Source organism: Sander vitreus, chromosome 9 (assembly GCF_031162955.1).
Source record: "Sander vitreus isolate 19-12246 chromosome 9, sanVit1, whole genome shotgun sequence".
NCBI lineage: Eukaryota > Metazoa > Chordata > Actinopteri > Perciformes > Percidae > Sander > Sander vitreus.
The window spans coordinates 22,792,795-22,808,076 of record NC_135863.1 but is presented as its reverse complement, the minus strand read 5'-3'; the positions used below and the strand labels follow the sequence as shown (position 1 = coordinate 22,808,076).

The 15,282-nt window shown below is 39.2% G+C and overlaps 1 pseudogene; it reads left to right on the top strand.

Annotated features, from left to right (window-relative positions):
- Nucleotides 1–391: 391 nt before the first annotated feature.
- LOC144523963 (cytochrome P450 2J4-like) lies at nt 392–12,491 on the top strand (annotated as a pseudogene).
- Nucleotides 12,492–15,282: the final 2,791 nt, after the last annotated feature.

Genomic DNA, 15,282 nt, shown 5'->3' with positions numbered 1-15,282 from the left:
GACCAACACCAGCAGATGACATGGCACCCCAAACCATCACTGACTGGAAACTTTACACTGGACTTCAAGCAACGTGGATTCTGTGCCTCTCCTCTCTTCCTCCAGACTCTGGGACCTTGATTTGAATTTTTTGCAGCAAAAAAGAATGTGGCATTCATTATGACACAACTATAAAAAAAAAACAAAAAAACATACTGAATAAATATTGTCTGTTAGTGTCCCAATTTTTTTGTCCTGTCTAGGGTAAAGGACACACAATATTTACACTTGTGGCAGCACATCAGACCTGTGTCCTTATAAATGTAAGACAGTGTTAGGGAAAGGAACCTTTGCCTATATAGGGGCAGTTCAGTGGAACAAGTTAGACCGGCAAATTAAAGTCATTTCCAGCATGAGCTCTTTTAAAAAGATCAGAAAAATCAAGGCCTGGTTACTAGAGAGGGTAGTGGAATACTGCAGGGGGCCAGTTACCGTTTTTATTTTTATTTATTTAAGAAAAATGCTTTTATGTTTTGTCATTGATTATCACACACTCTGTAAGTGTCTTGTCTTGTCCTGATGTTGTGTGTTGAGGACCACAATGGAAATAAGTCCTGGACCCTATTGTGTTTTTATCCTTGATTGTATTTGATGTCTTTTCATGTGTAAGGCATTCTTGATACAATTAAGTAAATTTAAAAAAAACTCAAAATTTCAGGGCTCCACCAATCAGAACATCAGACAGAGAGATACATATAAATAGGTGAAATAAAATCATTCAAATAAATGTTCTCTCAAATCAAGATAAAAGCAGGTTTAAACCCAAACTAAATTAAGCTCCTGTCATAATTGTGCAAATGAGCTCAGTGATTGCAGCAGGAACAAAGCTATTTGTTTTCAGCACCTTGGGACTAAAAACCTTAGAAGCTTAAATTCAAGGGCGTCGTCATTTAAACTGTAACTGTCTGGTATACAGGAACGCTGGGTAAAGTTCTGGCTCCCCAATCAGCCGACTGGACCGTTTAACTATTTAGTTTAAGGAATTTCTCTCTTTTAAGGATGCATGAATGACACCAAGGGACAGGACTCAATAAAAGCACAATAAAACATAGTGATTATGGTTCCAATTTTGTATTTCCAAATAGTGCTTTTCAAGTAACCTGGTTAAAATTCTAATATGTTTCATACCCCAATAAAGCAGGGTTAAAAAATATTGCAATGTCCGTTTTTTCCGATAACATGCAGCCCTAACAGTTAGCCACATCAGCCAGGTGCATGTTTCTGCAGTAGCCCTCTAAAGTTAGACGGATTTATTTGTTGTTGACATCCTCAGAATGTATGTCAACTCAGTGTTGAACCAAAACACCAGTCTGCTTTCTGTATTCAGTTTGCAGAGAAATATGGAAACATTTTTAGCCTTCGACTCTTTGGTGGAAGGATTGGAGAGGACTACATGGATCGCCCTGCCATAACATTGTTTCACGCATTAGTTGGAAATAAAGGTAATGTGTGTTGCATTTTGTTCAAAACGTTTTTTTGGCATCAGACTGCCATTTCAGGCATATTAGCATTTAGCTAGTTGTTTGTTAAACCTATTTCCAATTACTTTCAGTCCAATGCTGTTTTGTGTTTCCAATAGGTCTGGTGGTATCAAATGGATATCCATGGAAGGAGCAGAGGAGATTTGCTCTTCGTACACTCAGAAACTTTGGTGTGGGCAAGAAGTCGCTGGAGCCTTCTATCCAGCAGGAGTGCCATTTTCTCACTGAGGCATATGCCCTTCAGCAAGGCACTGAATACATTTTACTTTTCATCAAACTACTAATCAGCTAATGCTTCTTATACCATGGTCTGGGTGAATACTCAATTCTGATTGGCTGCAAGGTGTCCATAAAAAGTGATATAAGACACAGTACTAAGTTCACTTGACACTGACATAAATGCGCTAAATTAAATACAATTATTCTTTTACACTATGTCTTTAAAAAAAATATTATTTGACAAGTGACCATAGCATAGGCACGTAATGTCCTTCAAGGTGTCCATTATAAGGTGATTAATGGCCTCCACGTTCATTAATTCATGATAATAGACGCCTCTTCTGGCATTAACCCTTACTTTATCTACGTATATTGACGACGTTTCATTTCCGGGCGTCCATCACGATGTCCATCACCTTCCACTGTCTTTGTGTTGGCGTTCTAAACTCCGGTGGATTTCTGAGGACTATGGTTAGCTGCTCCTCAGATCTCTGCAGGGTAAATCCAGACAGCTAGCTAGACTATCTGTCCAATCTGAGGCTATTTGAAGTGGCACGATTGCTTCGTCCAGTGCTTACCGCCGCCCAAGACGATTGTGATTGGTTTAAAGAAATGCCAATAAACCAGAGCACTTTTTTCTCCCATCCCCAATCCCGCAGCGCTGTGGAGGAAGGTCTGGCAATGCGATATAACCCTTACTTAACTAGTTAAAGGGCAATATGCTTTTTTTTCATCATGACACACATTTTTTTGTATTCTTGAATAAAATGCAACTCAAAGTGCTTAACAGTATGGCATTGAAAATACAGAAAAATAAATAAGGGTATAAAAACATAATAAAACATCCAATAAAAAAGCAGAGAGATAAAAGTAGTAAAAATGGTAAGAATAAATAAATGCTTACTACAATAACTAAAAGTAGAAGTAGCCTAGTAAACTGTGAACTGTGTCATTTAAGTACTTCAAATAAGAGAAAAGTACTCTTTATGCAGAATGGCATGGTTTCAGATCTGTATACATAATTTATTCTTGTTTATTCTATGAACATGTGATTTCTCTTTAGCCTTGCAACACAGAAGCATGCACCCCCAGCCTAGAGCTTTATTTCCCTGCTTCATTATCGAAAGGACTTTGTCATTTTCTGTTCTGTGTGTCTTATCTACATTTTCTCTTTATTTAACAGGCAAGCCTTTTAATGCCCAGTCACTGATAAACAGTGCTGTGTCCAACATCATCTGCTGCCTGGTGTTTGGGGATCGCTTTGAGTACACTGACAAGCAGCACCACATGATTCTTCAGAACTACAATGAGTTACTGTACTTGGAGGGAGGTTTATGGGCACAGGTGAGCCTCCTTTGTAAACAAGATGCAGCACGCAGTAATCTTTTCATTTTTTAAATCAGGATTTATCCAGCCAGACCCCATAAGTCAATAGTGTATGGCATTAAATAAAACAAACCTAAAAAGCCACTTAATGAGAAACTGTGACACAAATGTGTGACCATTAGTGGAAGAAGTACTCAGATGCTTTTCTGGTGTAGAATTATTAGGGGTGTGATGAGATAAGATTAAACGTGATGGGATTTCTTGTCAAGGTTAAAAGTGTCTCGCGATATCATAGTGCGTTCCATTTGTACTCGGAACTCTGATTTTCTCTTAATACATCCATGGGTCAAAGTTACATCCATGGGAAGGTCGAGCTCCTTGACTGCGGAAGATCCGGGTATTTTTGAGCTCCATGACTGCTTTATGCGCTTTTGAGCAACTCTCATTGGAATGAATGGGGTTTTGCGCCCAACGCTGTATCCAGTTCTCTTAATACATCCATGGTTCAATGGCATGTTCAACTTCTATCTGTGGACATGTTGTTACGCTGTTTGTATCCACAAAAAACAGCATATATTTAAACTTCTGTAAAATACAAGTATGATCAGTCAAATGTACTAAAAATAATATATTGTTATATATTACATCGTTAGATTGTGACTGCATTAATAAGTTAGTAGTATTTTACTGTTGTAGCTGGTGGAGGTAGAACTACAACATTAAAGTGACAAACACATTAATTCATCACTAATTATAATATGTAAAATTCTGAAAGATTTACTTAACGAAAAGGTCTGTTTCTGTAAGGACCCTTCCCATAATGTTGTCAGACACTTAGCCAAGGCCGTTGACACAAGGCCGTTTTATGCTTCTGCGTCGAATCGACGGCGTACCCCCGCAGACTAGGGCTGCACGATTATGGCCAAAATGATAATCACGATTATTTTGATCAAATTGATCAAAATAATCGTGATTATCATTTTGGCCATAGATAGTCACTTACACACTTACACACTTGTGTCACTTACACACAAAAGCATGAAAATAGGGTCCAGGTTAAAAAAAAAACTTGGCCTACAGGCTATTTTGTTTTACTGCCAACAGTCATATAAACCTCTCTTTGCGTGTTTTTTGTATGTGCAATGTATGGTTTGGGAGTTATAGGGCCTAAAAAAAAAAGCATCGCACATATCCCAGCATCAGAACTGATAAGAGACACATAGCCTATATTCCTTTATTTACAGTGCTAGCTTGCGTTACATCGTTGTAAAGACAGAAAAACTGTTCTTCGGCCAGGGCAACAACTCAGAGTTTTCTGAATGAAAGCTGTTATTCAATGTAAACTAAGGAGGTCCGTGGGTGGGATCGCCTTGAAAGTGACCAATCAGAGGAGGGCCAGTGCCTCCTTGTTTCCGCCCCCAAAATGTAAAAAGTCAGTTTCATGCGGGCGTGCAGAAATCAACTTCGCGAGCAGAGTTTACCTGCGAGAGAGTGTATGCCCTCCACCGCTTGTATTTGGAGCGCTCTGACTTCTTCAAGCTGTAGACAACAAAAATTTTGACCACGTAGGTAAGCTTTAAAGGACCCCCTATTATCGAGCAAAAAGAAGTTACAGTGAACATGCAAAAAGAACGACAAGGCTTTGCTGGAGGGGATTTAGATCATAGTAGTCCTAGTTGGTCTGCATGAAATTTCAGAGCACTGGCTGACTTAGACAAGGTTGATGGTTTAGTGGATGACCTGTCAAGACAAAAAAAATTAAAATCACCTCCAATATGATGATCAGCGAGGTTAGGAACGTTAAATTTCTCATTGTCCCAAGTGATGTCCCTGTGCACAATAATAGCAGCCCCTCTAGCCCTCTCCGAAAACCTTGAATAAAAAAAGTGACCCATCCATGGTTTCTTAATGCGGGAGATGTCCGAGGTACGGAGATGCGTCTCTTGTAAAAAACTAATTTCTCCTTTTAAGTTCCTGTAGATGTGAAATGACCTTGTTGGCCTTGGCAGCATTGTTCATCCCCTTGACATTCCAGGAGATGAAGAGCACATGTGGAGGGAAGGGGGGAGGGGGAAAAAAGGGACAGACATACATAATCACACACACATGCACATACACACTTACCCTGACAAAAAGAAAACCATGATCCTCGTGGGGATATAAACCTTGTGCATCTTTCTGGATACAATCTTCCTAATCCCACTCATAACAATAAGAGTGGCCCAAACTCTACAGCACTCTAGACTAAAAGCACAGTATATCCAACAACAGTGAACAAAAAGGGAGCCCTAACAGAAGTGTTTGGGCCTTACAGCTAATCAAAACTTCTGGGCCAATAACATCAGACCTAAAGCTGTAACAGTTAGTAGTAACCATGACAGGGAAGGCCCTCTGCAGCAGCAATTTGCATACAAAGAAACATATACATTATACATATCTGCATATATCTATGTGAAACAAAATTAGAATACATTGAAAGAAAAAGAACAACTTAGAATATGTGAAAGGCAGCTGTACGGTAAAGTTAGGCAAGCGGCATAGGCTAAAAGATTATCCTGAGTATATTGCCTGATTCATCTTCATCTGGTACCTGTCTTCATGCTCTAGGTTTATAACATGTTACCCTGGCTGATGAAGTGGCTGCCTGGACCTCACCAGAAGATATTCACACTGACACAAAATATAATTGACTTCATACAAAGATCCAAGAACACAGAGAAAGCTTTGACCCTTCATCATAAAGAGACTACATCGACTGCTTCCTCACAGAGATGGGACTGCTTCCTCTGAGGTGATATATATAATTAGTTAATAAGGCTAGTGGCGGAGGGGAAAAAACATGACGTGAGGTTTTGGCCCTGATGGACCTCAGCCTCCTGCCAGAGGGGAGTGGCTCAAAGAGTTTGTTGCCGGGTTGGGAGGGGTCAGCCACAATCTTTCCAGCACGCTTCAGAGTCCTGGTGGCGTAAAGGTCCTGGAGCGGCGGAAGATTGCAGCCATAATCATATCTGTGGTCATAACCACAGAGGTCAGGGCGACGGGTCTGTAGTCGTTAAGTCCTGTGGTCCTTGGCTTCTTGGGAACAGGGATGATTGTTGAGGACTTGAAGCAGGTTGGCACGTGACATGTCTTCTACATGTTGAATTAATTGTTGAGAATAGAAATATATTACTGACATTGGAAACAACAATTGAGCAAATAATCCATCCAATTTTGATTGATATGTATTTTTCCAATAATCATAATTACCAACTGCTGTTTGAACTTTGTACATTTCACGTATTCATTTTTGTTTATTAAAACAAAAAGAAGAAGAAATACAAAAAAACAGATATCGGTTTGATTAACCGTTTTCACTAATGGCATTTCCTCAGGGCACCCTTGTCTTGCCCACACTGATCTCGGTTCTACGTGAAGAGTTGACGTGGGAAACTCCACACTCATTCAACCCTCAACATTTTCTGGACCAGGACGGCAAATTTAGAAAGACCGAAGCCTTCCTTCCTTTTTCAGCAGGTAAGTCAGTAGTTATGACCCTCTAAAGTTTAGTGATATGTTGTTTGAACCTTAAATGGCTTCAAAGAAGAGAATAAAAAAAGATAAATAGCATTTTTTGCCAGTAATCATTTGCCTGTTTAACCATTTACTATAGATGGGAGGGGATCAGGTTTTTCTGTTCTTAGGTTGTTTCAGAGCTACAGAAATATTATATGGTCAAAGTGAATAAAAATTGTGGGAATACAACTCATCTGCTGTATTGTTTATTCTCAGGTAAGCGTGTGTGTCTTGGGGAGCAGCTGGCTAGGATGGAGTTATTCCTCTTTTTTACCTCCCTCCTTCAGAGGTTTTCTTTCTCGGCACCCGCTGGAGAGCCGCCCACTCTGGAGTTTAAGTTAGGAAGCACTCTCTGTCCCAAACCTTACCGCCTCTGTGCCGTACCACGATAAACCACCAACTGTCCCAAACTGTACCATCACAAACACAATGAATCACTTTTTTTATTATGATTTTAACTATCTACTGTTATTTTATATAATTTAGATGTAGTTTTCTTTTTCTCAATCAATAGGCCTTTTAGGCTTTTTTAAGTTTAAAATAAAATCACTGTGATCTTAATTCCTATGGTCCTTACCACTGCATATTGGATTTGTCACATTAGCTTAAACGTGACGTGTGTTTAATTAAATGATACTGAGATTTAGTTTCTCATTCAGGCCGCTGTGTGTTCATGTTCACACTGTGATTACAGTCTGAGGTTTGGCAGGTGAGAAACACTCATATTAGAGAATACCATGCAGAAAATGCTGTTTATCAACTTGAGCATTAATATGGTATTCTTATTTATATATTTTGCTATTAATTGTGCTCATCATTATTGGAATTGTTGGGTCTTTGTAAATTATAGAGTGTGGTCTAGACCTACTCTATCTGTAAAGTGTCTTAAGATAATTGTTGTTATGACTTGATACTATAAATAAAATTGAATTGAATGTAATCAATGTTGACAAGGCTAGTTTTTGTAAACCAAATTGCCATACACCAGCCAAATGCTGGTAGAAAATGCAAGTGGCTGGTAGATTTACCTCACTTACCAGCGAAAAATTGGTTATCTATTAAGTAGCTGTTACAGTTTCATTCAGTAGCCATTTGGCTGGTGGACAAAAAAGATAATTTTGCACCCTGCCCATTGGATATTAAAGATCGACTCTTCTCTACTCTTGGAAAATAAAGCTATATTACAGGTCACCTCACGTTCTCAATTTTTCTTAAATCAACTCCTGTGAAGACATTTCCAAGAAAAGGCACAGCCCAGGGTCCAGGTGGAAAGCTTTGTGGCCTCCAGTTTCTGACCACATCTGTCAGGAGTAACACTACAAAGCTCAACAACAGCCAACCAGTAAAGTCCATATATTCAAAAAGTGCATGAAAAATCATAATTAGTATATTTCAAAAGGCCCTCTGTAAAATCAATGTGCTCGTGCAAACAGGATGATGGTGTGTCTCATGTTATCTGAGTGAGGAGTGGAGGAGGCTGGGGGCAAAGGCCCCATCCAGGAAATGTTATGTAACACTGGTGGCCTCTTGGGGGGCCTCTGAACTGAAAAACAAGGCTGGAGCTTGAACTCTTCCAGTTGGTTGTTGTCTGTACGCATGTGCACTGTGTGCTATGGAAACAAGAGGTATTTTTTATCATTTTAATACACATAATTTGTCAGTAATCAGTCAGTGAATCAGAGGTAAACCAAAAAAGTAAAGTTATATTAGAGTTATATTGACTTAACGTAGAAGGATTGTCATCAATGTGTATGTAACGTGTTGAGTAGATAGCTGGTTTATGATCTCAAAATACAAGTTACATTTGACCCAGTATCAAAGGGTGTAGTGTAGGTGAGTAAAATAATTCAGTTTTTTATCAGTAATAAAGATAGAAGTAGCATTTCACCTCAACCTTATGATTTTACTTTCATACTTGTAAGGAGAACCCTAATCGACATAATGCTTTTCCTAGCACCTAACCCTCACCTTAACTATCAAAATATACTTTGCCGGTCCAAGTCCCTGTGCGGACCATGTACGGAGTGTTGACTGGTAGCTAACATGGTGCCCTTGAACAAGTTGCAAATGGCTAAAGCTAACCTGGGCTCGTTAAACAACTAAACAGAGCTGCTTAAGGTTAACCTCGCCGGTAACATTAATGGTCTTGTCTCCCCATGCATGTTGAATTTAATGTGGGAATGAGACTAACTTGCTGGGATGAGTTAATGTCTTAATTACTTTTAGAGAGGTATGTGCTGTGCTAATGCTTTACTGACTCATCCAAATACTGCACGGTTTCGCTTCTGAAAATGGCTGCTGCTTCGGTGACCACCTCAAAGCATCGGGTCCGCCCCCTCGTGTTACACTATATGTCATTTTAAATTGCGATATTGATTTATTGTGATTTATGAGGGGTGTCTGTGTTTTGAAATTCCAGTAAAAACTAATTTGCCACAGCCTCTACCTGTGTCTATTGCCTGATTCACAGATGATCTGGTACCTGTCTTCATGCTCTAGGTTTATAACATGTTACCCTGGCTGATGAAGTGGCTGCCTGGACCTCACCAGAAAATATTCACACTGACACAAAATATAATTGACTTCATACAAATCAAGATCCAAGAACACAGAGAAAGCTTTGACCCTTCACCGCTTCCTCACAGAGATGGGAGAGGTGATTGTTTTTATGCGTCTGTATTGTGTTTGTTCTCTGCATTTTCTGAAAATTGTCTCTTGGGTTATTGATAGATGAAGAATGAAGATTCTGGTTTTGACTTAAATAATTTGAGGATCTGAACTCTGGACCTGTTTGGTGCTGGAACTGAAACCACTGCCACTACTTTACATTGGGGACTGCTATACATGATCTACTACCCTCACATACAAGGTGTGTATGAGTAATATCTGTCCCACTCCATTCCTGCATGGTTTGTATGTGGCTTGACTTGACTTCTGTCAAAGGTCTTTCACAGGTCTGGCCTGCATTGGGAGAGTAAGTGTGGGGGATGTGTTGCACATCATTTTCCCCTCAGTCGTCTATGTGGTGCACAGACAGATTTTAGTACCTCCTCTGGGAGCATTTGTTCTTAATCGGCCAGTTGGCATGTAATTGTAGATGACCAAATTCCCATTAGCACTGGAGCACTTTAAGAAATGCTCCTGGTCCATGTTGGCTCTATTGATGAGATTAAAAGTTCATTTCGGACATTGAAAACAACAATTGAGAAAAAAAAGTCCATCCAATTTAGATTGATGTTTTTCCAAATATTATGATCAACTGCTTTTTTTTCAATGTTGAGGATTAAAACAAGAAGAAGAAGAAATACCAAAAACCGAAGAGATATCGGTTGGATTAACCGTTTTCATTAATGGCATTTCCTCAGGGCACCCTTGTCTTGCCCACATTGATCTCGGTTCTACGTGATGAGTTGATGTGGGAAACTCCACACTCATTCAACCCTCAACATTTTCTGGACCAGGACGGCAAATTTAGAAAGAGAGCAGCCAGTAGTTACGACCCTCTAAAGCTCAGTTATATGTTGTTTGAACCTTAAAGGGCTTCACAGAAGAGAATGAAAATAGATACATAGGTGGCTGGGTTGGCTCGGTGGATAGAGCAGGCGCACATATACTTTGAGGCTTATGCCTCGATGCAGAGGTCCAGGGTTTGAGTCTGGCCTGTGATGATTTTCTGTCTTCTCCCCTTTCTCACCTAGCTGTCCTGTCAATTAAAGGCGGAAAAGCCCAAAAAATTATCTTAAAAAAATAGATACATAGCATTTTTGCCAGCAATCTTTTGCCTGTTTACCAAAGATAGGAGGGGATCATGTTTTTGTGTTCTTTAGTTCTTGTAGATTCTGAGCTGCAGAATTATTATACGGTCATAGTAAATAACAAGTGTGTAAATGCAACCCATCTGCTGTATTGTGTATTCTCAGGTAAGCGTGTGTGTCTTGGGGAGCAGCTGGCTAGGATGGAGTTATTCCTCTTTTTTACCTCCCTCCTTCAGAGTTTTCTTTGGAGAGCCGCCCACTCTGGAGTTTAAGTTAGGAAGCACTCTCTGTCCCAAACCTTACCGCCTCTGTGCCGTACCACGATAAACCACCAACTGTCCCAAACTGTACCATCACAAACACAATTAATCAATGTGTTCCAATTAGGGCTGTCAAACGATTAACTTTTTAATCGCGATTAATCGCTGAATTTCTATAGTTAATCACATATTTTATCACATGATTAAAATTCTTTTATTTTGCATTTCAGAACAGTTTTTAAGTACATATTAACAATCAAAAGCAATTCTTACCAGTGTATCTTGATTGGGAATCAAATGAATGCAAAGAAAGTTACTTTATGAACTTGATTTTAAGATTTGTAATTATTTTACTGTAAACAAAAGAAAAATGTGTGAATCTGTCATTATTGCACAAGTACCTAACTAAAAAACAAAAAATCCCTATCCTTACCAGAGTCAATATAGTGTTTAGTAACTCCTAAGTAATGTTGACTACTCACTGACGTCCAGTGATCACCGGTTAATGAGACAGCGTTTGCAGCACCCTGCAGCAGTGTGGCTGCTTTCCCCGTGTCATACAGGCTGTGTGTAGGGGGGGCTGTCCCCCTCGACGGCAATGAGACGGGTCAGAACATGCCAACCGTAGTACGTCTTTAAGACCCGAGTCCTCTACGATGCTGACAGGTCTGCAGTTAGTTGCCACCCGTTTCACAAGAGCTGTAGTCATTTTTTGGGATTTGGTTTCATTCACAGGTCGGCAAGCAGCACTCTCCAAAATACTGCTTTGCCTGAGTGGGTAGCATGCTAGCGGGTAGCATCAACGTTAATAACTGTACTACTATGCTTAGCTCGTAGCTGGTAGCTCCAGCTTGACGTGCTTCGGTGATATTTTAATTCGGCTTTACACAACGTGCATATGGCTTTCGACTTGTCTACGAGCCGTCTGGGAGTTTTGGAAAATAAAAAGCTCCATTCAGGATTTCATTGCTGCTGTGTTTCTCCATCATGCCTGCAGCCTGCAGCAGCATGAGGTGTTATGAGGAAGTGGCAGCTTGATGATAAGTAAAGGTGCTGCAAAGGGTAAAAATAGTAGCCTGTTAGGCATGACGCAAAGCCGAGTGAAGTGTAAAATAAATAAATTATCTAAGTGCCGGCATGCAATTAATGTGAAAATTAACGCGTTATGCTCAGCCCTTAATCGCATTGCGATTAACGCGTTAATGCTGACAGCCCTAGTTCCAATATACAGTATTTCAATACATCAAAAACTTTGTTATTTTACATGATTTTGGCGTAGTTTTCTTTTCCTCAATCAATAGGCTTCTTTGTTAAACTTTTAATGTTATGCAATTAGATCTTTCCCAGTTTTAAAAATCACTGTTATCTTAATTCAGACCACTGTGTGTTTATATTCACACTGTGGTTACAGTCTGAGGTTTGGCAGGTGAGAAAAACACTCATATTAGAGAATACCATGCAGTCAGTCTCAGTGCTGTTTATCAACTTGAGCATGTGTGATACCCGCTGATATCCGAAATATAGAAATCTAGTGTAGCTGTATACTGAATGTTTCAGTCTGGCTCTGGTGTATAACGTTTGTGTGACAGAAAATGTCTTAAATAGAAAATTTCACCTTTTGTATATTCTGAAAACGAGCAACCCTGAAACTTGAGGTCTCTTTTATCTTTACATCAGCACACACCTCATCTCACATTCTGGGTTTTCCCTGTGAAGCTTTTGAAGTTAGAGACGGAAAATAAAGTGCAAAAGGAAAACATAAAAACTACTATAGCTTGAGAAAGTCTCAGTCTCTGCCTATTTTTCACACAGTTGACACGCTGAAGGACTATGAACATGAGCAACCAGCTAAATGAGAAAGATCAGGGTTGTTGTTTTTTTTTATTGTGAAGGGACCTTTTTCAGACTAAAAGAGTAAGTTTGTTTTACCAACCTAACTACTTAAAAGGCAGATGTATATGTATTGTCAGTTCAGACAGTCTATCGTGATTTCTGTGGCACCGCAAAGCCCTTTGTGACATCAGGCCAGTTGCTTTAGCATCCTTGGTCATGAAGTCATTTGAAAAGTTAATCAAAAAAGAACTTTTAGCAAATAGTGTCTCCTAGACCCTTTTCAATATGCCTATAGGGCTAAGAGGGGTGTGCAGGAGGCGCCAATGACCTTAAGTCACCTTCTAGATAAACACCTAGGTTTGTGGGAACCAGGCTGCTTTTTGTTGACTTTTCATCTGCTTTCAACACTATACGACCACACATGCTAGTTGAGAAACTGATTTTCGCTTAGACTGAAGTATTGTTGGCTGGGTCTGGATGTTCTTACTAACAGAACTCAGAGAGTAAGGATAAATGAGAAATTGTCTACTGAGCGTACAGTCATGTGAAAAAATTAGGACACCCATGCTAAAGTTGACTAAAAAGAGGAATACAAAAATCATCTTTTGCAAATTGATCTTAATGCCTTAATTAAAAAGATTAGGAAAAATCCAATCTTTAAGGACACCAATTTTCTTTGTGAATGAATAATGTATCTTAAATAAATAAATGTTCTTCCTTAAAATACAGGGGGCATAAGTAAGTACACCCCTATGTTAAATTCCCATAGAGGCAGGCAGGTTTTTATTTTTAAAGGCCAGTTATTTCATGGATCCAGGATACTATGATCCTGATAAAGTTCCCTTGGCCTTTGGAATTAAAATTTTAAGGAGGAACATTTATTTACGATACATTATTCATTCACAAACAAAATTGGTGTCCTTAAAGGTTGGATTTTTCCTCTTTTTTTTAATTAAGGCATTAAGATTAATTTCCAAAAGACTCATTTTTTATTCCTCTTTTTAGTCAACTTTACATGGGTGTCCTAATTTTTTCACATGACTATATATCTTCCACCGGTACGCCTTATTGTTGTGTTCTTTCCCCTCTCGTGTATGTATTATACACAAATGACTGTTGCAGCCATTATGATAATGGGTTTATTGCTAAGTATGCTGATGAAAAACATCAAAAACTGATTCAAAAAGACATAGATAAACTTCAACAGTCATCTGATGTATGTATCATGGTGTTTTTAGCCGAAGCTAATTCTCGACACTTCTTGATGAAGTGATGATGAGTTGGTCATGGCCATAGACTGTATATTAATGTACAGCGTACGTGTGACGTCACCCATTGGTTTGTGGAGATCTGCTATCCGTCGCCTTAGTTTGCCGTTACGGGCGCAGCCATCCTGGTTGCGGATGTGACGATTTTAGACGAGAGGGAGGAGTGAGGGAGGAGCCCTTACACTCTACGTTACGTTACACACTTTGACTGACAATCACATCATAGCCACGCCCTAAAACACCCCCTGCTTTATCGCAGACTTTAAAATCAACGAGACCATAATTAAAAAAAGGAACATCATTCTGTGATGAGACTTAAAACTAGCGATTGAGACCATAAACTCATGAAAATGTTTACTGAGGTAATAAATCAAGTGAGAAGTGGGTCACTTTCTCATAGACTTCTACAGAAACCGACCTCCTTTTGCAACCGCACGTGTCGCCCCCTGCTGGAATTCAGACAGAATGCAGGTTTAAGGCACTTCCGCATTTGCAGCACTTCGCTGAACCGGATGCCTTGTCCATTAATATTAACAGTCTATGGTCATGGCCCAGATGTTTCCTGGTGTGAAAATGCTTACTTACAACTTAACGTTTCTAAAACAAAAGATCTGTGTAGATTTTAGGTGAACCCCCACAGCTCTTCAAAGCACTGATTTCCAGGGTCAGACAGTGGAAATGGTTACGACTTACAAATATTTGGGCACTACGATTGACAACCGTCTGAAATTCGATTCAAATACTGATATTCTACACACACAAAAAAAAGCCAGCAGCACCTATTTTGCCTAGAAAAGCTTATAGCTTATATATACCAATATAGACCCCCACTAAATTCTGAGTGTATCTATAGTTGCCATTGCCTGTGGTGAACAGTGATGATAATGATGATGATGATGGTAGGGTGACAGTCACAGTGCACACTGTACTTGTTGTTGTCGATAGGCTGATGGTATGTTTTGCTTGACGTATAATGTATGTACTGTATGCCATACTGTAATCTGCTGTGTATTTTGTGTGCGTTTTATACATGTATCTATGTTTTTATGCTTTATGCCTGCTGCGACACAAATCGCCCCTCTTGGACAAATAGTAAATTGATTGATTGATTGATTGATTGATTGATTGACTGATTGACTGATTGATTGACACAGCAGTGAATTATTACAATGAATTAATACTTTAATGTTTTTGATGTATAATGAATCGACTGCGTATGTCTGCCGTTCATCCACCCATTATAATAATAATAATAATAATAATAATAATAATAATAATAATAATAATAATAATAATACCTTTATTTATAAAGCGCTTTTTTACAAGATGCTTAACATGCAATTGAAAAATACATGAGTAAACCGTTAAAAAATGTGAATACAGCACTACAGTTTATTTTACAACAGTAAAATCAATAAAAAGCAAGCCTTAAAGATTTTAAAAGTTACTTAAAAGTGTTAGATGTCCTGGCATTCTACAACTGAGGGGCCCGAGGATCTCAGGTTGCATTCAGGCTTGTAGGAGGTCAGACATATACATTGGAGCT